This window comes from Cloeon dipterum, chromosome 3, assembly GCF_949628265.1.
Source record: "Cloeon dipterum chromosome 3, ieCloDipt1.1, whole genome shotgun sequence".
NCBI lineage: Eukaryota > Metazoa > Arthropoda > Insecta > Ephemeroptera > Baetidae > Cloeon > Cloeon dipterum.
This window is the reverse complement of record NC_088788.1, coordinates 20714975-20742301: the sequence shown is the minus strand read 5'-3', so window position 1 is coordinate 20742301 and position 27327 is coordinate 20714975.

Below are 27327 nucleotides of genomic sequence, written 5' to 3'. Positions count from 1 at the left end.
TCTAAAGTTATTCTTTTAACGTAAATTCAAAATCTTCCATTTCCAACTTTGGGAACTAATTAAAGTTGGTGGTGTCAGAAAAATCCTGAAAGGGCACGGCTTCACCGGGAGGGTAACTACTGGGGAGTTCTGTCCTGCGGCCCGAATTAATGCCTGGGTACGCGAAGGTTGCAACGTAATTCTAGATAAAGGCAAATTTTTGGATAATTAATCAGCTAGATTACTCCTGACTAAGTTGCAATTCACACATGTCATGAAAGGTCGAATAAATTCATAACACTTAGTTCGTCACTCATAATTATTAATAATGACTATTCAAGCTCAAAGTCATTAAGCAACTGTCAATGAGAAAGTAAATGATTTCATGTGATTTCTATTAAAGATTTTTTCGTTCTATGTGTAATTTTTCTTACGCAATCTTCACAAATGATAATGTAATTATGATATTTTAAAAGCTTATGCCTGATATGACGAGGGGAGGTGATTGTTGGAAGTTTTTCATAACCATTTCTTTCCAAAACACATGAGCATATTATTCCAGTCAAAATTCGTGTGCTATATTAGCTTATCTCTAACATTTAAACGTGTTATACATAACACGGAAACATGCATGCTGGAGAGGAGCAATTATCCGCAAAATGCAACACAGGACGCGAATAATAATAGTAAAACGTAATTGAAATTGCACTGTGCTCGGTTTTATTTAATTGCCATCTGCAGCGATTCCGAAATTAAAATAATAAAGCTCTCGCCGGCGGAGGGGGTGAGAAGCTTAATTTTATTGAGTCGTTTCCGGTCAAACGCACAGCAGTTGGGGTGACCAAAGGAAAATATTAAAGAGCGGTCACTAGGGAGGGTTTTTGTTTTAGGGGCCGTAAAAAGCGACGCGATGCTCCGGGGATGGAAGATAAGAGATCTGCCGCTTTTATTGGCGTTGCTTTTAATTGCTGGCCCTCGCGTCGGAAATTTTAATCCACTCCGCGCTCCCAGCCAGTCAACCCTCGTCCACAGGTGATGAACCCAAACAATATATGCAAGAATGCAGCTCGCAGCGTTGGCATGTAATTGCACCGACGGAACGATGTAGCAGCGCCAGCGAAATCAAATAAACGAAATGATATTTCAGATGATACAACTCGCTAGAATAGTTGGAAATAAATTCATGTAAATGTAACTACGTCTTTACTTTCTCCGTGTGCTTAAAAATACGTTCAGCCGGGCTTCACTGGACAATGGCCTGCACCTGCACCACCAGCTGTGTGTGCGACGAATAGGAGAAATCTGCCTCTGTTGAGTGTGAAATGAAGGCGACGAGGTCAAAATTTGTAATGGTATTTTAAAGCTGAAACAGAATGGAAACGTTAACTCAGGATTAATTGTAAGCCACTTGGCTCACATTGTTAAGGCATTCTCAGGAGGAGTGTCAAAGCCATGGGAGATGTTTGAGCAGTTTGGGGATCTAATACTGGCTGCCCTATGTCAGAGATGGTAAAAGGTGCATGGTTAATAGTTTAGTGACTCGCCGACTCGCCTCTTGCTTTTTTCGTATTCCTACCTTTACAGCGGCTTAAGGGACAAATATTTTCTGGCGTTTCAATAAAAGACGTCGGTGCGAGGAGGCGAAAAGATTTGGCCACATTGGGCCCAAGCTCCTCTGCGGCAACTGACTTCGAAAAAATGGTCTCTATGTATTTGTTACCTGGGGTATGGTGAGTTTAGTGCATATGTAGTTCTCATTTCTGAACATTGACAAAATACCAGAAGCAGCAAAAATGAAATTTCCAAGATATGTGATTGAAGAATTAGCCTGGAATAATATACTTACTATATACGCATTCATGGTTAAAAATATTGATATAACCATAGAATATTCTTTGGCTTAAAACTTAAAAGTTTTTGTCCATGCTTGAAAAATAAGGTTTCATTGTATTCATTTTTAGGAATAATATAATGCAGAACTCTACGTTTCAAATGACTATTTAAACTGAAACATTATTCAAAATAATTAAATACAGAATATAGCGGAGTACAATTCACTTCCAATCCCGTTTATACCCGACGCTATTAATTTTCGTTATAGAGACATCAAAGTTAACCCATTTCCTCATAGAATTACTAGAAAACGATGGCACCAAAATTGAGCTCGATTGTGGCAGTGCACGCACGGATCAATCCGCACGCATTTCAGGTGACACCGGCACGAGAAGTTCTCAAAAATTATTTCTCCATTAGTCGTGTTTGTGTGTGTTTTGTTGGGTAACTCGAACTTTTATCTCAATTAGCCAGTGTCCAGCTCGGCTAAGAGGGGTGCGGACGGACGTTGTTTCCAATACCACTTTCGCGTGTGCATAATAAATAATGCAACACGAGAGGCCGAGTCCATTTATCTGTTGAAACAAATCCAGTGGCTTGGGGTGATGAGTCGGCGGAAAGCACGCGACCGCCGGTCTGGCCGTCTCCTCTCTGCTTTTTTGTGCGGAAAAGCGGCTACGTGTGCCGCCGCTAATCACCGAAATAATGCGTGTTATTACGCGGCACCAAACACGAAAAAAAGCGAGTCGCGGGTGGGTTCAAACGATTTCGATTTGTAAGCCACGTGCCTCATACTTTTGCGGAAAGCCACGCGGTCACTCTTCGGTTCCGATCATAAAACTCGCCATAATTGCCCGATTTCAACGCTGAATGCCGCGAAAGATTGTTTTATTTGAGGCTGCAGAATTGTTTTGTATTATTTATTCGGGTAATGCTCGGCACGCGAGAGAGTTTAGCCGATTGCGATTAATCCAGCCGGCTTATTGGAAATTCCTAGCCGCCGCGGCTTTGTTTGATTGTTGTTTGCACCCTCGCGTATCTGTCTGTCTGCGTGTGTCTGTGCTAAGCGCGCAATGATCAGCGGCCGAAATAATTGTCACCGAATCAGAAAAGCGGTCCAGCTCGTCCTCACAATGAAGCATTTATTTGCGAGAGCGGAACGTTCCCAGCGCTTAATTGATTCACACATTACTACTCAGATGAGCGAATTCAAATCCACTTACGCCTTTTCTAAATTAAAATTTATAAATTCCTTATTTGAAAATAAAAATCTCAGGATCGCTAGGAGTTTAATGTAATGGAAATTTCAATATTGTTTTAAATTTAGAGTAGGTATTTTATTAATTCTACAAAAATGGAAATACTCAGGTCAAAATAAAAAATAGGTCAGTTGGATAGAATGTTATTTAATTTATCTTATTGTTAGCAGTAGGAGATCAGGAAGCGAATTATAGATTTAAACAAGTTCTATAAAATCTAACTATGGTAATGTAAAGACGCAAAAAACAGTTTAAATATCCAAAATTAATACAGACGTGAAAATGACAATTTTAATGACGTCCAATTAAGGTGAAAAACATTCGTTTCTTACTTCAGCTTGTTATTTGAAGTAACACATACAAGTTCAAAAAAGAGCTTTTTAATATCTAAAAAGCTACTTTGTCGACTCGTGAGAGTTAAGCAACAAGAACACAATACACATAATTTCTACTCCTGTCCTCCGGATTTTCTATAGATTATATAATTTATAATTTCCTACAGACTGTTGTATTTTTTTCTCAGGCAGTTTTCAAAAGGAATCGTATGCTAGGTTCTTGCGTGTGTCATTTTAGCAGGAAGGAAGTAGCAACAATTCAATTTGAATGGGAAAACGCCAAACGCCAGAGTTGAATTAGTTCCTGACAAAAACGTTTGCCCTCAATCAGACGCAGGAAGAAGAGATGCATCTTAATCTGCATAGCAGGAAAGACGCGCAGAGAAATTTGCATCTCATTTAATTTCGACTTGTAGCTGATGATTTCTGTTCCGATTTAATTTGATCATGCGAATGGACTCATTAAACGGAGATGTGCACTCTCGGAGCGGAGGAGAGAAGGAAGAAAGAAAAGAAAGAAAGCTGTTGCCAGGGGTGCAAAGTGCAGCTCCGGCTTCCTGTTAAGCAAAGTGCAGCGAGAGGGATGGGCGCCAGGGGATGATCGCACCCTTAACAGGCCATAAAACGAGATGCAAGAGCTGCTGCTTGTTTCTTATTAACGCGCCCGCCCGTCCGCGCGCCGCACCCGATTGCATTATGTTTATTTTTATATTGGCCCGCCTCATGTCGCCGCCGCTACCGCCGCGAATTTTTATATTTTAAAGCGTTTTACGCTCCCATGAGTCACCTGGCACAGTTGTAATATGACTGCATAACCGCGCTTATTATGACGCCTTCGGTGCGTTTTACGAGCGAGCAAAAATTCCGCCTCCTCTCCGTCTGCGGATAACAGCGGGGGCAGTTGGTTTCATAATAAAAGCATATTCGTCGCGGCCGTAAAACACGCAGCAAACGGGGCACTTGCTCATTTTAAATTGGCTCGTTTGTGTGGTTCCCAAACTAACGCACAACAGTTTGAGCGGCAATATTTTGGCGAAATGATTGGCATCCTTTTCGGATCGTAAAACTATCAAATGATCGCCTATGTCACTGCTCTTTTACGAATTTATTGGGCGTGGAAAATTTTTTATTTGAAAACAAGAAAAACGCTTCAGATAAAAACATATAAAAACACGCTTTTTGTATAGACTTCGTTTGATGCAAAATATCTCTCGTGGGCGGGTATCGCCGTTTCGTCGGGTGTCGCAGGGCGTTTCAGGAGGATTGGGAGAAATTTCTATACCATATTACTATGGCTGTGCTCAAAGTTAAGATTTAACTGGTAACACCACCAGGATTTTCACTAGTTTATAGGTGTGAGAGGACGTCTAGCCCCTATTTACACTCACAATCATTGAGGACAAAATTTTATCAAGAAAATTGGTTGCCCCACCTAGGTCTCGACTCTCTGGAATCGATTGGAATAAACGAAAACAAACCGTTTAGAGGGCTTTAAACAATTTGGATTATGCCTCGAATATGAATCTTCCGCCTCTTTTCAGCCCGATTTTAATTTTCTTAATAGTTGAAAATTAAAAAAAAAATCTAGAAGGATAAAATCTGAACGAGTCTGCATGATATTCGCCTTAAATCGGGAGGAGAATGAGCACTCAGCGCGTGGCTCTCTCCTCTCTTTTTAAAAACCGCGGAGCACTGGCGTATTTATTCATTTCCACAAAAACGCAGCAATCTTTTGATCTGCTCTTTCACCAAAAAGCACGGCCTCTCATATTAGCCTGGCTCATGACAAAAGCTACTTAGACCACAGCAATAATTGAGCGGCAAAATGCGTGTGATTGCGAGCGCGGACAAAAGGAGCGCCTCTTGCTCTGGGTAAACAAGACATGACAACGCGATGGGAGAATCCTTTGATGTGAATTCGACTCTGCCGTCCTGCTGCATGCGCATTCTTCTTCCTTGGTTCATATGTGCACTTGCGATCGCGCACACAAAAAATGCCCCTCGTTGTGCTAATGACAAAGGCGGCGAAGTGCGTGTTCAGCTACTTTTTCCTGGTGACACCTCAATCCGTCTGCGTCAGTCGGGAGTAATCCGAGTCGCCGTGATTAACGACGAACGAATGATTATTATGTGCATCTCGAATGCGCGCACCGCTTCTATTTATTTTGCCCGCCGCCGCTGTACGCCACAATCAAAATAATGCGGGGCCCGTCACTTGCGCTTGCGATCGTCGGTGAGGGATGGAATTCTTTCGTCTAGACACGGACAAAAAATCAAATGTGATATTGCCATCTTTTGTGTCGAGACGTTCAAGGTGCAGGCGGTAGCAACAATAGGATCACTCCCTTGGAAAAGCCTCCGACGTCTGCATCTGCATCTCGCTTCATTTGATAATTGATTGGGCCAGACTTTATTATTGTTGTTGAATCAAGTGCAATTTTATCAAGAGTTTTGGATCATGTATTTAAATTCTGAGGACAATTTGCGATTTAGTAATAAGTTACCAATTGATTTAACAGCAAATTTCTAATTTTTGTCTGAAACTAGTTGAACGGACATGAAAACGGAATTTTACTCACAATAAGATAGTAAAATCAGAGACGCAGACGTTAAATTTTGAGTTGTGTCCGGCGCAAATATAAACTATATCGAAAAGGTTAATGCAGAAACAGTCCTCACTACTTCTTACTGGTTTAAACCTTAAAAGCATGCATGAAATGTATTTCAAGGGATGAATGTCTAGTGCTTTCAATCAAAGACTCCGGTTCATGGACAATAACATGAGGTGGTTCTTTATTGGTCTGGTCTTTCATGAGCCCATGTCATTTCTTCACGATGTTATTGGACATGTATATATATAGTATTCACGAATATATTCGCTTTCAGGGGGTCGCTCATCTCAAAAGAGATGAGCCGATCGACTTTAATATGGGTTTTAAAATCATCCTCAATCGTTCTAGGCCTTATTCCACAAATTTCTGCGCAAACGGGTAAAATTGCAATTTAGTCTTTATTTTATTGTAATGACTAGAGCAAGAATAAACAAGAATAATAATCATGGTACTTTTGAATGCTGTGGTGCACACTTTCATGTTTTAAAATTATCAATAAAAAATACCAATCATGCCGATAAAGGTTTATTTATCACTATAATGCTTTTATTAATCTGAAAAATTCAATGAACAAACGTATTGCTTTCAAAAAGGCACATAGAATATCTACAATCTTCATCATAATCGGGTTCCCGGAACCAAATTGGACGCAACAATAAATCTCCCAACAGAAACGGATAGCACATTCCCACAGACATCACAGACACAGTAGTTGATAGGGGAGAAGGAGAAAGCAGATGGCAGCAATCAGACTCCGCGCCACAACATTGCAAGAAGCTCCATTGTCTCTTAATTGCTCGATTAAAAGAACATGCTTTCCAAATTAAAAATAAAAAACCGATTTGCATACAATCACTTCAAGTTTTTGCTTGCCGTGGAAGAGAAGATAGTCTGCTCTGGGAATCGTCTAGCTCTGTTCCTGGAGTAACAGAATATTTTCGCCCATGAGAAAGTCAGAAAAAGCGGGAGACGCGCAGGTTGTCCCGTCACCTCGGCAACCCTTTTGTTGCCGTGCGGCTGAGAGGGAGATGATTTTTTTCGGGGGATGCTACGCGATCGGAGATTTTATCATGTGAGAGAATCGGAATATTTGCACATGTGTATTTTCATTGAAATCGCGCAATGGCGAATAGCGATTGCATCTCGCACGCAGCATTCAGTCGAGGCAGCCAAGCGTGCAGAATGACGCGCATTTCGTGATTTAGCTCTCCGACGATTGACAATGCGTACACGACTCTTATTAAAAAATACTTTGCTCAGCCTCCAATTATTCGCCTCTATTCACTTTAGGCCAATTTTCCCACGCACCCTTTCCGAGAGCGGAGAAATTCGGGAGAGATATGACAATGAAGAGGAATTGCGTATATTTGGCATTGTTGTCCTTCAACAATGGGAACCGAGCGGGGCACAGGTGTCTGAAATCGACGAGACAAATGACGAGAGATTTACACCGCACATTCATTTTTTCTCATTCTCGGTGCGACTTCCCCTTCAATGGCAGCGGAAATGCACCTGAAAAATTGGTGATGTGTGAAGAATTGTTGAGTCGAGCGCTTCAGAGTACACAAAAGCAGACACAACTCATTAGCTTGATGCATGTCTCGTCATCGCGGCTAAGTTTTAAAGTGAATGAATTTGGTAATTTTTAAATTTCCAAATAAGTAATAATTATTAATGTGGCGCCAAATTAATAACTCTTTTAATCCTTTTATCAGAACCGTTATTATAAGGTATATAGCATTATTCAGTAGTGTAGCAGTAGCAAACAACTGGTTAAAATGCAATTCAATAAAAAAATGCATTATTTAAAACATCAAAATAAATATTCGATCTTGATTGAAGCAAACTGTTCCAAAGATCAGTCATGGTAAGGTACAGCCAAATATCTTTTATGCCATAAGAGGCAGTAGGGGATACTTTTAAGTCAAAGAGTTCAACTTCAGTTTAAATCAAAAGTGGCATCTCGTTGTAGTATTTGATAAATGAATTGAATTGCAATATATTCCAATCAAGCATTGGAACCCAATTCTGCTGTGTTTTCGGTATCGCACGTGCAGTGAGTTTGAAATTCCATTATTTACTTTATATCCCATATGCAGCGCCAGGCAGGGGGCAAAAGCGTACAAGTGATGCACGCGCACGCGAGCGCTGCCAAACGTGCGCGAGTCGATCAATCATCATTGGCGCCGGGCAAGAGCGAAATGCAATTAAGCAAATAGCTCCTGTGATGCAGCGGAAAGACGGCCGACCAGGCTCAATGAGTGCCATTTGGCTGGAATAATTTCTCGATTGTCACTTCTCGTTTGGCACGGCCGCTCCGCCAGTTGGTCCGGCCATTATTAATTACACACCCCCGACTGTCCGGCCGACTCTCGCTAGGTGAAATTAATTCCATGATTCATCTGCCGGAGATAATTGGCCGTCAATGATATGTATGCCCTGCGCCAAAGAGTGATGAGTCGGCAAAAATTCGACGGACTCTTTTCTCTTTTGACTGAACGAACATAATGCGATTTGGGATTTCTCGCTCTTCTGGGGATTACCATGCAAATTGTCTCTGTAAGTAAATAATTCATGTGATAAACAATAGCAAAGAAGAAATAATGGATGAATTTTGGCTTCGTATGGAGCAAAACAAACTTTTATTTTATTTTATTCTTCGTCCTCTTCCCAGCATTTGATGACTTTTTATTCCACTCAATATAATTGCTAAACACAACGCTCTTGACTGTCGATATTGGTGCCTGGTCATGGCGCCTCTAGGGTCAGTAACAGGCCAAAGAGTGTCACAACAACAACTTTTGGTTAGAGCTATAGATTAATTTAATATTCTTAACGATATTTGTCATATTTTAACAATTTAAATCAAACAAACAACATAACGGAACGCATCACCGTCTGTTGATGACGTGTAACAATTAATTAATTAGATTAATATTTTTATTCCACCCAAATATTAAATGTAATTATCGAAATTAGTACCCTAAAGTATTAATATTCGTTTTGTCATTTCAGTAAAGATAACTTCAAAATTGCTCAAAGTTTTTTTTACAGATAACAAATTTCCCAAGTTGACAGAAGGCGCTGTTTGCTGTATTATGCAAAATAAACGAACCGATTTAGTGCAATCTGTTAGTAGCAGCCCTTTAAAATGTTAAATTTCAAAACACACACGCAAGTGCGGTGGATTCACAACAATAACGCCGTGCTCGATATTAGTTTGCTCAATGCGGGACAATGAAAAACGAAAAAATGTTGTTTGATCACAGATCAGTGATCGGCTTTTGTGCGACAAATACACAAACACACACAGACATGTATTGATTCGCATCGATAAAATGAATAATTCAACCCCTTCGATTTTAAAACGACCTGTGTTTGCTTTTGTCGGGGGTGCAGCCGCCGACTGAAAAAGCGCAACAGCAGACTTTGCAATTTATTTAAACGTGGAAGAGCGAAACAAAACGACCGCAATACACGCGGCGTGATGGGGCATCATTAGTGCGTCCAAACTTTCAAACACAGATGTTGCGACCGCGGATTCACTCGCCGCTCGAAATAAATATAAATTACGGAGTGCGCGACAGTTCTCTGTTGTGTATGTGCGGTGCCAGAGCGAGCAATTTAATCGGGGGCACACAAAAAAGCAGTCTCGCCGTTCTGGGGGATGAGATGTAAACGACATGCGTGGACAGGCAATTACCGTTAGCACAAATGTGGCCAAGAGAACTCTGTTCGCCACCGTGATTTATGTTTATTTTCCTTTCCTTTTCAATTAAAAAGTGAAAATACTTGTTATAATCACTTGTAATTAAGGCTATTGCCTTAATTACATGTGATTGTAACATTCTTAAAAAATCTAATTGCCTTCGGTCAAAAAGAAGTTGAAACCTATTTTGTAAATATGTATTATGGTTAAATAAACAGCTCGCTACTCATAGAGGAGAATTACTTTCTATTGAAAAATTACGACATCCTATATAGCTTCTTCTTCATTGGTATCTATCAATAATTTATTATTTGGCATCAAAATATTGAACTGACTTCTTTAAATCGTACATTTTAACTCAAGGCAATGTTTCACCAAATTTTATCGAAAAAATAATTAAGTTTCGCTTGATTGTTTTGTGTGTTTGTACATAATACCACAATAGCCCGAACTACAAATTGAAAAGGAAATGGCATTAAATTCCTTCAGAGATAACCATCAGCTTAATTCGTATTCAGCTATTTCGGAACAAAGGCTGCTCACTTCGTATTCGCTTATCCGGAAACTATCCGAGCTCACAGAAAAACACGCTAGATGCTAATTTAATTATTTAAGGGCTCGTCAACAGGTCAGCACGCGCGTGGTTTATTTGCAACAAGCATGCGATACTCGCCTGCTCACCCCTTTTCCATTGAAATTTCATTATGAGTGTTTGTGTGTGTATACGAGAAGAGGTAGCTCAGGCGCGCGCGTGCATGCATGTTTTCTGATCTTTTATTATTAGACATAAAGCTGGCTAATGGAATGAATGAGTGCGCTGCGTGCGTGTGTTTTGAATTGAACGAGAGGCCGAAATAGATAAAGGACCAACACAGGGGGTCGAGTGGATTTGCGAAAGTTCATTTCTGTGTTTGCAAATAATGGTCGAGGGAAACTTGACCTGCCCCCGGCTGTGCAAAATCTATTGTCTGTCGAATTTTAATTAAATTGGCGAGGGTGCACGCTGGTAAACTGATTCGCAACATCTTTTTTACATCATCTCCACCGAGCCACCATCGAGAGCTGGGTAACTGATGGCCCTCAACGGTAACTTTGCGAATTAAAAGCGTTGATAATATAATTCAAACTTAAAAATCTCACTGTTGAAACCTCTATGTAAAAGTAATAAATTTTCATAGAGAGAACATGTTTCACTTATTTTTTTTGGTAATCATTTAAATGTTTAGCGGTCCTGACATATATAAATATAGTTTGACACAGCAGCCTCATTGCTGAACTTTAAATTAAAACCAGGTTTGCAAATTGCTTGATGAACAAACTTAAATAATAAACCAAAATACGCAATGCTGACATTGCTAGATGAGACTGTCAAATTTGAAAGCACGCCTAGCATGAATGACGAGTGACTCCTGTGGCTGCGGTGCCAGGTGCTCGATTTCACATGTGCTATTGCTGCCTCACTCAAGCGTGATTGTTCAACACAGGTGGCTGAAAATAGGAAATAATAACTGTTTGATACAATTGTTAATTTCACATCATCGCGTGCGGCTAATAATAAAACTAATTTCCTTCCTCCCGTGCTAACTGAATGTATTTGGCAGGGCATATAGATCGGACAGCAATTTCAGCTGAGAGCGTATTAATGCCGTCAACCCTTTCTGAATTTGTTTGTTTACCAAATTATTAGACTTTAATGGCTCTTTCAAAGCTGCCAGTCGGAATAAATCAGGATTTACGACCTAGCTCTCATACTCGAAATCAAGAGAAGCTTGATATGAATTTGAATTTGGATTAAAATCGCCATCTAGTGCGAGATAAAGAGCGTGAAATGCGAATGACCAGCACCCATATACCCGCATCACTGGTCATTATTGTTGTTGGCAGAGAGTCTAATATGAAATCGACACGTGCTGTGAACGGAACGCAGCGTATTTTCATCCCGCGATTGAAGGCGTGAGAGAATGAAAGGGTTAAACCGGTTTCAACTTGACGGCGGCGGTCTCCTTTCTCCCACTTGTGACCTCCTGACCAATCGAGTCACGTGGTTCATCAACGGCTGATCTTTCATTTTTCAAAAAATGCATTTATTTAATTTAATTATAATTCTGCCCCATGCTTTCTAAGTTTCGTCGATTTTTTCAATATATTATTTCCGCACTATCTTGTATTATGTTCCATTCAAAACACTTGTTTAATTCATTCAAACATGTTTTTAAAAATTTTATTGATTTTAGCTTGTTGCAAAAATATTCAAACGCAGGCTGAATATTAAGGTTCTAGCACTGTTGAGCATGTGATCAATTCTATTTGTGTCTTGAATAACGAAACCTTTTAAAAATCTCCATACTTTTAAAACCATCTTTTGCTCTTTTGAGAGTATAGTCGTAATTCTCGAGAGGAAAAATCTCCGAAGGGAAAATGGAATAAGGCATTACAGAACTACCACTCACATATTCGCTCCCTCAAACATAATCGCAACTCTCTGCGCACATTAAAAAGAGGATTTAAAAGACACAAGCACTGCGAATATCAAACGAAATGAAAGTATAAAAGATCTGTCACAGCCTGTTTCCAGCAGATTGCTGTTTCCTGGTCCGGGTTTTTAGTTCACGCAGCCCTCCACAATTTAATTGAGCGCTAAGTGAAACCATGTTTTCCCCTCCGCATTGGCAGCAAAATCAAGAGCTTAACTTTATTCCAAGGAAAATCACAGGGTTGAGTATTTTAAACGAGAAAATAATCCTTTCAACCGTAAATAAATGTCATAGAATATAAATTTATTTTGCATTTAAAATGATATTAAATCGACTTTGTTTTAATTTGAAACTCACGCTCGTGATTTGAGAACAATAAGCATTGAAGTCCAATTTCAATTCCGGATTTTTCATAGGAGCTATCAAACAAAGATATTAAAGATCCCAGCCAGTCACGCCAACTCTGATTAAAAAAAATAATTATCAGAGGAAGAATATACTCTACTGGGTCGCTAAGCATACCTTAAACTTTCTCTTCGAATAGTTTGAACCACGTCGCCCACTGGTTAAAATACCCTCGGCGCCGAGACTTCTATATTTTCTTCTTCAAATGTCTGCCACATGCGATCGCTATTAACATCGCCTAGAACCATCGCTGTTTATAATTCAAAACCCTTGTAAAATTAAATCACATGCATACCCAGTGCACGCAGTGTACCATTTGGGGAGACGCTTTCGTGCTCGTTATAATACGTACTGGCAGAACTCAAAAAAGCGTTCATGCATTAAACTGCAGTCCATGCAATGCACTTGTTGGTTGGTGGCTGTGCGTATTATGCACTTTTCTATTAATAATCAAATATTGCACTTTGGCCGCGCAGCGCTTGTTAGCCGACGCGACGGAAAAGGCTCGATTTGCTTTGATCTGATTCGCTTCGCGTGTCGCTGGCACCTATTATTGTGTTCGGGCCATAGTGTCCAGAGGCTGGCTGCATTGTGCGCGCAGACCGCCAGCAGCGAGAGAGCAATGTGCAAATAAAAATGCACCCGCCGGTATTTGTGCACGGTGCGATATGAGGGTGCATTGATGGCCTCGCTGCTGTTTGATGTGCAACGCGCTTTGTATGCCCGCTGCACACGCTCGGTGGGAACATTCAGTCGCGTACCTCGTGTAAGTGCGACTTTTCAAATGTAATGCGGCCGGCCGGTGTCAATTCACACTCGTGTTCAGTCGGACCAGGCAGCCATAAACATGAAGCCATTGGTCGCCGCCAGCAAATTGCTGCTAATGGTGTTAACTGTATCGGGTTGAATTCGGCTACATAACAACTATAGGGCTGGTAATTTAAGATGATAGACTTTTTTCTGTGCATCTATGCTTTCGTAATTTTGGCACGGAATAAGAACGAATCATGTAATAATTTAAGATGTATATGCCACTTGTTTAGTTTATTTCCTCTGAAATAGGGAACTCGCGTAGTAATAACAAAGTGTGATCGAATAACATGGGCTCATTGTCAGTGGAACAAGCCCAGTCTAGAAAAGGACCATCTATCTCATGTAATTGCCCCCACACCAGACGTCCGATGCAAGCTGTTGGCCCTGTTGGCCTAACCTGGTTGAGGTAAAGTTGAAGGAGATGCATGCTTCTGGTAGGTGAGAGCGTCCGTTGCCCATAAGTATACTAAGTCTAGTTGCATTATAAGGGTTCAATAACCCGAAACTGTCTGTACTACTCATGAATGAGATGCAATGAAAAAATTTCCATAATTTCCAAACCATCAAACAAATTTTTTACGACTTTTCTACGAATTAAAAAACTGCAAATTTTAAATGATATTTATATATGTATTATCTTTTATGCACTAGTTTCTAAAAACATGCAACATGCTAAAATCCCTAAAATCAATTCAATCTTAACAATATGGCTAAATAACCTTGACTGCTACCCTAATTTGAAGAATGTAGAAGTTTTTTATCAACAGATTTACATCAAGTATTTTTTCATCTTTATCCCTAAACTTTTTCGACTGGATAAGTAAAAATAAATTGCTGCCGATGAGGGCTGAAAGAGCTGGTCATACAAAGAAACGCGTATTATTATGCTCTTTATTGGTAGGTTCAATATAGGATGAATGTTTAAACACGCTATTGGGGACAGATGAATAATTCCAAGAAATAATTTTTCATTTTTAAAATCCTTTCCAGAACAATTAATAAGTATTTCATGGCCTGTATACATTTGAATATAAATAGGTGAGAGAGAATGTTTCACATCCAGATTGAAGAGTATGGAACACGAACCACAGCGAAAAAATTCAAATATTCTTTAATTTAGTCTATTCAAAGAACGAAATGAAATTCACCGTAACAATAGCTCATATGATACAATCATGCCAGTTATTAATGCTGGCTGTATTTACCGCCAAATATCAGCAGATCCGTTTGAAAAGTGCGGTCCCGGCGCTGAAAAATCCAGTCACTGCGCACAAAAGATCAAAGCCGCGTGCATTCCTCGATGATAAACCTGGCTTTTGCTCGGCGAGGACGAACGGTTTCCATGCATATAGCAGAATAAATAAGAGCACGCCGGCTGACAAAGGCATTTTGTGTGACTGCTGACTGCGAGGGGGATTAAAAACACAATAAGGCAGCGGATCGAATCAAGCGCTGAGCCTCTCCTGGTGGATATGCAACCGCTGGCCACATGACGGGGTCATCACACTGCAGCAGCCCCCATCCTCTCTTTCCTTGATTAAATATGCATGCTAACGAATTTCATTAGAGAATATTAATTACCGAGGGCACTATTTAATATGCAAGCATGTGGGTTGGAAATTTTATATTTTGAATGTGCGGCTGCGGCTGCTTGACGAGTGCCAGTCGGAGCGAAAAGAAAGCCGATTGAACGGGTTGGACACGCGCGCGCTGCTTTTATTGCCTATTAATAGTTGCTTGCTGATTAATTGCGTGGGAGCTCACGCCCGCTCACGTTTTATTGCGGTTTTAAGTTTTATGTCACTTTTTTCTAGCGCTCTTTTGACGAGCGGAAAAAGATGGTGGTCATCAAGCGGCTTTTATTTCCATATCGTTGCCAGTTACGACTTTCCGTTTAATTAAAGAGCAGCGAATAAGGGCTAGCTTTAATTTTTCATATCTATTCAAAACAATTTATCAAAGATGACCCTAATGCAGTTCATTGTAAGACGATAACAAATAACAAAATGACAGTAATAATTATCCCATTTAATGAACTCACAAAAATGTCAAATTACGAACATACAAATATACCAGAGGAAATCACATGCTGTTTCAAGAGGTAATTTTGCCTTCCCAGCCACAGTCTCAATAGGAAAGAGATTTGCAAGATTATGCCATGTAATTGTATGTATTTTGGGTATTTTGCAATGATGCGGGAGTAAAACAATTCATATTTTTATCTATTACAATTTTTAAAAAAATTGACATACAAACCAACTGCAAAATCAATTAGATGGTAAAATTTTAATAAACTAACAAAATTTATATTTTTTTTCACCCATGATTTCTCTTGTTTTGGGAAATTTAGGAAGACACAACTTAACAATAATAGGTTTTCGTACGGAGCCACTATTCCCTCTCATTTTGGTAATGAGAGCAATTAGCTTGAACCCTTTTAAACTTTTTATCCCTTTCGAAATTTATTGATATCTGTCTTAAAACGCAACTTTGAGTACATCTGCATAATCCGCGAGGCAGCATCTCCACTCGTGTGTGTTTTTAGCTCTTAATTAAAAGCACCATTACCGAGAAGTGCTAATTAAATTTAACTCGTCTGCCGGATTGCACGTGTGCACGAGCAAGATGGATCCAATTATAAAAGTGGCGCCCCTGCACTCAATGAACACGCACAGCTCGTGGAAGAATCTCGTCGTGAGTGCAGTGCAGTGTAGTCTCCTTCCTCCTTCCCCCTGCAGAGTTCAATCGACGTGTCACTTCGCACTTTTATTACTGCCATAACCAGCGTCAAACACCTGATGCCTGCGTATTAGTGGCAGGAACATGGGCACGAGAGAGAGAGAAAAATCCATCTAATCCCGAGTCTAATTCTATTAAATAAGCCAGAGATGGTGCGCGGCTGTTTGCTAATAAGCATAATTTAAATGCATCGGCCGGGGAGTGGAAATCATCGTTGGAATAAAGCAGGCGGATGAAATGACACAATAAAGCTCCAGTTACGCGCGCGGCCGTCGGCAAAAAAGTGCACATCGACGCCACCTGTTTTGTTGGATTGTCGCGGCGCGCGCGGATCATCTCGTTATTTACGAGTGCGTTAGGGAGATGAGCGGGTGGTCGGGCGGGCGGGCAGCTGCTTTGCGTCCGTCAGTCAGCGCGCCGCGCAAAAAGTGACATGTGTCACGCTCGCCACTGCCCCGCGTGACACTTTCAGCCGGGAATTTATTTATTTGTGTAATTGAATCACGAACTGTGCCCCCGCGCACTCGTGAGTGCGTCAGACACTCGCCCGCTATTGTTGTTTCGCCCTCGCGCGCCTCAATATTAATTGAGATTTTGACACCTGATGGTGCCGATTAAATAGGCTTTTGTTGGAAATGTTTTTTTGCCTTTAAAATGGTATAGAATGGCTGTTGTCAATTGATCAATTTTGTAACAAAGGCACAAAATTTGTGGCTATCTCATGCTGTCAAAAAGCTTAAATTAATGGAGCTTGAGTGTGCTAAATTGCTCTTCATAAATTTTGTATTTGGCATTGCTTTTTTAATATATAGATTACAGAATGAGTATACTATTGTCACTAAACACTAACTGTATTACAACTTTTTAGTAAGATTTGAATTTTTAGTAATGGAGGTCCGTGGAAGAAAAATCCTTGTGAGATTTATAGCATAGTAATTCTGTTTAAATTGAATTTTGAAGCCAGTTTTCGTATAATCATGACTGTGTTTTGTGAGCACTAGTAAAATTGTAAGTTATCTCTATTTGACGAGATTAATCAATTGATGTGTATTTATTTACCAATTTTAATGAAAAGTCACCGAGGTTTTAGATTTTAGCCGGGAAATTTACAAAAAGCTTGTTTATGGCCCAAGATGATTGCTCCATACTTTGTGTAAAAATTTAATATCGCGCTGTGAAAGTTCTTCCCTCTCTCTCCACCTCCTGCTTTCCCTTTCGCTCAGTATCATTACGATCCATTATCTTCGACTGCACTCAGCCCTCGATTTTACTTTGACTATAATGAACTTATAAATTACGAAGATTTGGACCAGCCGCTGCAAGAAATAAACATTAATGAACAAAAACATTGAGCGGTGTGGCATGACCTTGAAAATTATTGTCACTAGAATCAACCCCTAGGTTTCTGTCCATTTCACCAATCGCAATGAATCCAACAATTCGTGTGCATAATACCATTTTAATTATTACATAAAACCAAGTCTGCAGCCTGTATTCTTCATTTTTAAATGGCGGTCTGTGTGTTACAAATTTTATATAAAAATCTTAGAAATGTGCCACTTACAAGTACCTGCCGTTAAGTCAAAATAACATATCGTTCAATATTTTATATCATATAAAGCTGCTCTGCAACATTCATATTAGAAGTCAGGATATGTCATTGAAATTGAATTCCCGTGAAATGTGGAAACCTTTTATCTTGGCTCATGTCTATCGCATTGTTCTTCGCAGCTGGAGTTTGCGACCTGAATTCCGAATAATCTCCATTCTCTGTCTAATTCTGGAACTGACTACTGCACAAGCAGGACTGATTAAATGCCGTGTCTCTTTCACGAGATTCCCATGTGCGGTGATCCGTAATTTTCTTTTCACACGAGCATATGTGCGAGCGGATAACAAGGCGACAAGAAGGGTTGTGTGTGTGGTTGACGCATTGTCGACCCACGAGATGACGAGAGACAACAATAGCTGCGTGATTACACCTCAAAGGTGGCAAAAGGGGGTTGTTATGAGAATAGTCTCTCGTCGGATTTTAATAGAGATGCTGCTTAAAAATTCAGCCGGGCAAACATTCAGACAGCTCGATTACGGATCTAGCACCCCTTTATACAGACGCCCCAGGGGCTGCGTTTATCTAAAACGCTCAAATAGTGAGCCGACGATCGAGCCTCTAATCCGTGTCACTGACCATTGGTCGTGAAAGGAGAAGTTTGTTTGTCTTGGCAAAGTCGAATTGATGACATATTAAGCTGCTGAGAGCGCGCGTGGCCGAAATGAAGCGCCGCCGTGGACATTCCATATTATATGTATATACTCAGCTTCAATTGAAACGGAACGTGTGTGTGCAAACGACGCGCTTGCAAGATTGATTGCTCAACCCTTTCCCATGCCCCTAGTGGCTGACTGAGATTGATATCTGAAACTCTCACACGTCAGGATTAAAAAACGTTTAATTTATTAAATGTTTATCGGACACCGCCCAGTTGTTGGAATTGGAAACAATTTGATTAATTGTGATAGATTAATATAGGCTTACATTTTCTTGAATTGAGACTATTTTTTATTGAAACAATTATAAGGGCGTTAACCCTTTGCCTATTTTTATGTATAATTCCGATACGTGATGTGAATCTACCTATGTAAAATAGTGAGCACTTGTATTTATTATTTTATGATATATGTTGTGAGAAATACTGCAGGTTTGGTGTGGTTGATGGTCTTAACGTCTCTGTATAGCCTCACACGACAACGTGGCGAGCGAGTTTCTGCTGCTGGTTTGGTGTTAGGATGATGCTGTCCGCATTTAATCTTTAGTATTCTTCACATTTGACAAACTCTTCTTTAACTGCTTTTTTCATATCAAATGCTCAAATTCAAAGTCAATTGCTGGAGTTGAGCTTGCACAGTTAAAATCTAATTTGATACTAACTGTACTTTTTATTGCTGCTGTTCTGGTGACAATTCCCTCATCTGGGTATCGGACTGCCTTTAATATCTTTGGCAATTGCCAGAGAGTGCGGTGAACAGACAAGAGGGCTCGTTGTGATGCCCAATAAATACCTACGCCCTTCCATTACTCTTTTCGTAAATACAATAATTGTTTCTTATGAAATCGGTATGCCGAAAACATTATTTCACAATTCATGGTTCGATGCGGTGTTGAAATGCATATACTGGTTGATAGGATAAAATATCCAAGCTAATTAATAAAATAAAATATCCAAACTGAATGATGTGATAAAATATCTAAACATAGATGATTCATGTCAGAGCTAATAGGTCTCTGACAATGTCTCTGTTGTATACTTTCGTGTCGCTCATTCATTTTTTTTAATATTTTGATGTTTAAGATTTTAGGACACACTTTTACTTCATTCGAAGAACGTTCAAAATTTGGTAAAGTATTTGTGCCACATTTGGCAGTTGCGTCATTCAATGCGGTTCAGTATTGCAATAGAGATTTCCTCTTTAAATTTTCCAAGTTTGCTGTCGAAGGAAAGGAAATAACTTCAAAATCCCTAATCAATGCTACACTACATATTATCACTTTTTTGAAAAAATTCAAAATTTCTAATTTGATTAACAAACGCATTTGGTCCATTAAAGAATTGAATTTGTGAAACCTTTCAGGGGCAATCACCGATTAGCACTGATGCGTGTCGAATTTCAGAACTACATGCACACACTCTCTGGCTCACCTCTGCAGCACTTAGTACTACCAAAAGAGGGATGATTTAATTCAAGCAAATCAATTCAGCACCCTGCAAGCGGAGAAGTGTTCGAGTGGAAGTGAATTACGGGCGCGCGGCCACTTTTTAAAAGCATTTCAATATGATTTGACGCCGCGCCATATGTCAATTAAGGAGTTTAAAGTTACACCGTTGCTTTTTATGTGTCTGAATGTTCCGCTCGCCGGTCGGAGTATTGAGCACATAAAAAAATCTGTTCGACTACATAAATCGCGCGCGCGCGAAAAGGGGCCTTGCATTATTTCTCCTTGCGCTAATCCGAATTTATACTGGTGCAGGTCCGCTCTCGAGTAGTATTATTGCCCTCGTCGGCAGATCAGAGCCGAGGCGACTCTTATTTTATGGCCTTTTTCCAACTGCAATAAAAGTTATAATCCATGAAGAGAGATGCATTACAATTGCTTTCGGGACCAGCCAGCCTTTTCCACTTTTATTTGTTTATGCAACACAAAAGGGAGCATTTTTATTTCTTGGCAAACAGACGACAGCGTGAAAATGTGAAATTTCGCATCTGCTGCTGCTGCTGCGCCGCGCACGAAGAGAGAATCCAGCAAAGGTGCGGGCGTTTTTATTGAATTGCTAATCCTTTCGGCAAACGCACGCTTACAACACAAGAAGCTTTAAATGCAAATTGGGTGCTATAAAAATTTATTCGCCAATTTTGCACTCTAATTGCTTTCATTGCATGAAAATAAAGGGCTGGAGATGAATGGTATTAGGAGAAGGAAAGGGTTGAACAAGTGAAGCTTTAAAATGAATGAACAAAAGTTGAAACTGTATATACAACTTGACTGGAAAATAGAATGACAATGTATAGTTTCAGCACTTTTCCCAGCAGGAAGCTTGCAAGTCATGACTGTGCAATCGTCTAAGTACAATTTTTACCTAGTTTGTGTAGGTGATAACTTACATATTTATATTTAAAAACACTCTAAGAACCTGAGTATTCATTAAAACAAAATCAGTAAATAATGTTTTTTAAATTGTTGCCGATTTTTTTTCTTTTCAAACGCAGCTAACATAATTATTTTTGATATTTTTTATACTTTCAAAATGATACATATTTTTACTGTATTTGGTAAATATGTTCTTTTGACTCTAACTAAATACGGCTTTAGATCTAAATTTTAACTATAAAGCAGGATATGAAAAATAGTCTGAAATGAAAAGAAAATAACCATAAAACCTTGATTCTGGTTAATCTATGGGCTCAGAAACTCCAAGAATTAATTCGTGCTTTTTATATATTTAATTTAATTCTTCAATAAATTCATCGAGGGAGCTGAAATGAGATTTGTCAAGGATCCTTTTCTCTAAAGCTCTGATCATTTTGGTTTGGTTTTGTCGGGCGGAGATTTTTCCCACTTTGTGTGGCAACAGAGCGTCCTCCGAGTGAAACTAATGATTTTTTGCATCAGACAGGACAGACAGACTCATAATTTCAGTTGGGCACCGCGGGCATCACCGCACACTTTTGCAGGAAGTGGTGCATTTTTACGAGGGCACACGCGCGACACACACGAGCGAGAGATGAGTGCAAATCGTCATTTATTTTTACGACTATCAGCAAACCAGATTGTCCGTCGTGCAGGCTAGCTCCATTTTCGTACTTTATCTCACTGGCAAATCGGTGCTGCACTAAATACAAGAGGCATTTATGGGTGTCGTAATTTATCCGGGGTGCAGACAAAGCGTGAGCGGAAAAGCACGCATTACATTTTATTTTCTCTCTCTCTCCGATCTCTCTGCTCTGGGTGTCATTGCCGGGGCCGAGTTTCCCTTTTTGTGGCATTTTTGTTGTTATTATTTGCTCTAGGCCGCTATTGTGATTTTCATCTGCCGCGAATGAAGGGAAAAAGCCGCACGGTGACACACACGACGCGCTCTCGTTCTCTTGCACTTTATTATCGCAGACGCCGCACAACAAATACGTAAATAAACATGCCACCATAAGAGGGTGACTTTTTGCCGCAAAAACCGCGAATTGCTGTGGAAAAATCACAGGCCGATTTTTTTTTTTTGCTCACCGGCGCTCTCTTTGCACCTTTAAATAGAGACATTAATGAGCAATAAATGATGCACGCGCGCCGCCGCCGGCTGCCACACATTCAAATTTTGGAGAGGGTTCTTTTCACGTCGACCGAAAGGGTTCCTCGGAATCAAAACTCTTTCCGCTTCATTAACATATCACTTTTTATCCTCGGCCGCAACTCTTTCATTACCCCTCTCCGCCGCGCACAATGGGATAAAAATCCTGGCAGCTCTCAACCGAAAACGCAATTTGCGCTGGAAATTTTCTTGTTTGCTCTACGGCTTATACTGCGTTCGTATGTTTTCACAATGCGCTGGATATATTTTATTTTCTCGCGTGCCTCAGCATTGTATGCGATTGTCACAACGCGTTTATTATTTGTGCCGCTCGCTAAAAGAGCCAATTAGCAATTGAAATGCAAACGTATTGTTCTGACGGCGGCCGTAAATTTCCCAAAAGCAGACGTGCAATAATTTGATTTCCTTGTTCTCTCCCTGGCCGGCCGGCGACTAAATACAAATTGATTTACATCGGATTCGAGCCTGTGCGTGAATGGCCAGCGCCAAACATTGTTCTGTTTTCCATCCTCATAATAAAGCCGCGCGCGGATATTGTGTGCGTCGGCCCCTCGCTCGCGCACATACAAAAATGATTCAATCCGGCCGAGCTCAAATGACCCACAACATTCCTACTTCTTCGCTACAAATTAAATAACACGTATGCACACAAGCAGCGCGATCGACGCCGCCGCCAGCATCCCTTGCCCCGCTCGCGCGCGGCTTTTATCTCGCGTTGACATTTATGATGTAGCAGTCGCTCCCCAGAAGTCGTAAAGTATCTCATGTTATGGGCAATACTTGTCTATAACCTCAATTTCGGGGGTAAAATATTTGCCTGTTTTGCGCGCACATGCCACTTTTGTCAAATAGATTTGAATATACCCCGGCGCAGCTGAGAGCAGGGCAACTGATTGCAAGCTGAATAATGAAAGGGATGCATGCCCGCAAATCATCGCGCAAATATCATCGGCAGCAGAAGAGTGCGGAGAAGAGTCAAAAATTTTATTAAACGCTCGCGAGGGAGACAATTCGGTTGGCACGTGCGTCGATCTTGCAGGCTTCTCTCTTAGTTCGCTCTATAGAGCATAAATTCAGTCGAATGTTTCTAATATCTAAATGCTATTTTGCACTTGTCTATTCCTGCAAAGTTAACACATAAAAACAAATAAAAGGAAAATAAAGCAACATTAGGCATATATTACTAGGAAATTACTGCCAAAACCAATTATTAAAAATTGTCACCTCTCGCCGCTCTGAGCCGCAATCGCAAACGATTTTAATTGCTGATCTACTGCAAACTTAATACCACAAATTCTTTTGAACGGAGGAGGGAAATTCAGAATTAGGCGGGGTTGCCAAGAGTTCGTCTCTCGTATTTGATCTCGTATTTGTGTTCGTCTTGGATTTTGTGCTCAGAGATGATTGCAGTTGGATGTTTTCAACGACAATATTGATTCAGATTTATCCTCAGCTTGTTGAATGTTATTTTGAAGGCAAAGTATGAAACGTGTTGGGTCGGAATAGTGATATTATATATGTAATTTGCAAAAACGTAGGAAAAAATATTTTCTTCACATTAAATAAATAAATAAATTAATATTACAACCACATATTCACACGTAAATAAATGAAAAATGAATACTTTTCAATCATGCGCTACGGCGTGCACTCCAATCTAACCGCATATAAAAATTATGGAAAATGACACGGCGCACCTGCTGTTTTGCCGCATTTTCACTCGAGTCGATCAAACAGATACTTTTCGCGAGACATATTTTATATTGGGGGCAATAAAGTGTGTGATTATATCCATTTTGGCGTGTTGCCAGAGATGACCCTAGAGACGACCTTTAAATTACACTTCCAATTAGACATCTGCCGCGTGTTTCGAATCGGGAGAGAAAGAGTCCATTCAGCAGGTATACGCGCGCGGGGCGGGTGAAACAAGAGGCACAGGTGTTCTCGATATCAAATGTGTGTATCACATATTGTGTGCGATATGCCGTGCCGATATTAATTATAGCAAAAACAACCCCCGAGCGTCGCGTCGCAAAAGCAGGCACGCGAATGGATTGAAAACTGCAAGCGGAGCGAAATGAGCTCGATGCCCCCTCCCCCTCTCGCACCCCCGACACTGCACTCTGGCGCTTTTAATTGCGGCCTCTATCATCGCATTTGGATCATCGGCCTTCCGCCCGACCGCTCTTCGCTCTTCTAATAATTGCAAACGTGACTTGAGCCGGCCAAGAAGCAAGAAAACGACTCGCACTTTCTTCCCTGCTCCTTTTGATCTGCCGCGGATGCATCTCTAGCGTCATTATAATAATTATCGGGGTGGCTCCTCCCCCACCCCGGGGGTGATTTGTCATGCACGCACACATCCCTTTGTGCATTTCGGCTGAAAGTCGCGGCTGGCGGATTACGCAAGTGTGTTGTCTCTCATCTCTGATATCCGCGTCCCGTCCCCGTGCTTTGACAATTTTTTTTTTGCCAAGCAACAGTTATGATGGAACAATACGCGCGTAATGCGCTGCGGGCTGAAGCATCCTCTTTGAGAGAGGACGGAGCCACCCTTGCTGATGCGGATAAGACTTTAATGTAAGGAGAGCAATTAATTTGATTACAATTATCGTGTCACACAGCGACAATCCCTGCTTAAGCTGTTCTTCTTCACCGCTTACAACTTAGTAAACACAAAAATAATGCTCATAGAAACGACTTACTTAGCTACCTCAGTGTGTAACGAGCTGTTTTTTAAGCTATCAAAGCAGGAAATCTATAGCTTCAACCAACATAGCTTCAACCAAGCAGGAAAGAATATAAACATTAAATGATAGATTTACTATATTTTGCACATAAATGTGACAGAACAAAGGAATTATCTTGGAAGTAATGATAATGTGGCCGTGGTAACTCGACAGCCTTGCAATCATAGTGACACCTAAAAAATCAAGATCAGGTCTCTAACAGCTGGAGGTTACAATTAACTTTTCTCATAAATTTGTTCTGTAGTCACCCCACAAAATTGAGCCGAATCAGACAAATTATTTTTGCCTGCAACTATACATTTAAATTTATGATTTTCTGCACTGAATTGTCTTTGACACCTTCCTTCGTTCATAGGCATATTTTCCTGCCAGAATAGTTAACAGATGTACGTGGCACAAAAGTTGTTTATTTTGTTAAGTCTTTTCTGTAAGGATTAGTAATAGAGGGAAAAAATATCTAAAAATTAAGCAACAAACAAAATCATTATCCTTCAACGACACGCTAGAGCGGGTCAATTTATTAAACAAATTGAAGCTTCTCTTTGACTCGAAACTCGGGAGGCGAAAGTCTTTCAAGCGTAATCACCCAATAAATTACAGTCACGCTAGAAAATGTTTTGACTTTTCAGAAGGCAAATACCAGAGAGAGATGAGGGATGACGACTCCTCTTTTAGCCAAAGGTGCCTTACCCAGTCATGCAATGCTTTCAGTCGGAAATGTGTTTGTCTTTTGGCGCTGCGGATGAAGTGAAGGAATACATTGAGAGAGAGAGAGAGAAAGAGAGAGAGAGAGAGAGAGAGACGTCTCATCGGTCATGCATAATTGAGGACGATAATGATATGCGCACTGCCTCCCCGGGCCGAGCCGCATATTTTTCATCCACCGAGTTCAAAGCAAAAATGTCAAATCCCAGCGTATGTGTGTGCAAGCGTCCACTGGGACACCGACGGTGGCAGCAAGTGCAGAACGATTTCAATATTGAAAGCGAAAGAGCATGAAAAGGCAGCCGGAGAGAATATTAAATGTGTGCGAGAAGTGCTGCGCTCTTTCAATAAAGGAATATTACTGAGTGGATTGAGAGGGTTTTGCATTCTTATATATTTTGCATTTATGCTGAGTAAATTCGATTCTACTAATCCTATTCAGGCTTTATTATGTATTTTCTGTATTTTACCGACTAAAACAGAACAGTTGGTTTTTATCAAACAAAGTAGCTTCCTTAGAGACAAAAATTAATATAAACTGATCGCCTCTACTCTGCGCGGATGGTCAGTTATTTATGAAATTTGTATGGCAGAGAAGAACGATTAAGCTGCGTGTGTATTTCTTTATTATTCTTATACTGTTTACTAAGATTAAAATCTTGTTTTTAATTGATTAGCAAGGAATATAGAGCATGCAGTAAAAAAACAATTAATTTCATTTTTATAATTTTTTTATTGGTCAGTTGTCAGATTTCTTTACGAAAGTGACTGATGACTATGCATATCTCGAGGATGGAAGTGAGTTTCCAACTCCACCACCTCAGAAAGAAGGACTGCGAACAGACGAGTGCATTTTTTAATTTGAATAATGCACTCGCGCGCAAGAGTGCGGCTTTTCGCCCCCGAACAAACGCTTTTCGCCCTTAATGAGTGCAGCGCGGCAGAAAATGGAAATGTGCGTGTTTAAGAACCCTTTACCGCTGGAAAGGAAAACAAGGAACAGAGCGAGCAACTGCACTTTCAAGTGGATATGTGCATTGAGCGCGTCGGTGCAGCAGCGAAAAATAATCCCCTAATGCCGGCACGACAAGGGCTCGCATCTGTGCGGCTTTTAAAAAATGCATGCCGAGGACCCACAAAAATTTATGGTATCACTTTTCTTCTCTCGCCACTCGGCGGGATAAAAATAATACATTTCGGATTAATCAAGATACGTGCCCCCCGCCCCATTGAAATTCGTTTTAATCACCGTAATGTACTGAAGCTGCGACCACCCAGATTCATATTTTTTGAGTGCTCTCTGATTGAGTGAGCCGAGGCAGGCCATTGTTTTTCCCGCCGAAAATAATAAAAAAGAGAAGTCGCGGCGGGACACTCACAGAGCATAATGCGCCGATCAATTGGAGCACGAGAGATCAGTTTTCAGCTCGGGGAAAAATCATTAAAATATCGCTCGGATCATCCGTGCGCGCGGGGAAAAGCGAACGCGTGCGTGGCCGGATCAAATCTTGTTCTGCTGCACTGGCTCTTCATTCGATTTGCTTTCCTCTCCTCCCGGTGTTGTGTCGTTCGTTAGTCGCGACGAGCTTAAATCCGACGAGTGGGAATTCAAGAACAAGTGCGCCGACGATTACGCCCTGCTCTCCGTGCGTGCATGGGAATTTCTCCGGCCCGATTAATGTCACATTGTTTTCACTGTCCACTTGCACGCTTAATTACATATGCACAAAAAGCAGCACCGAGTGCTCTTCAGAAAATCCAAAAGTGCTCGTTCGTCTTTTTGCATTTTCACTTTCCCAGCGGCATTCGTTGCTTTATTGTGAAACGACTCGGGGACATTTGGTTGAGAGCGGTGG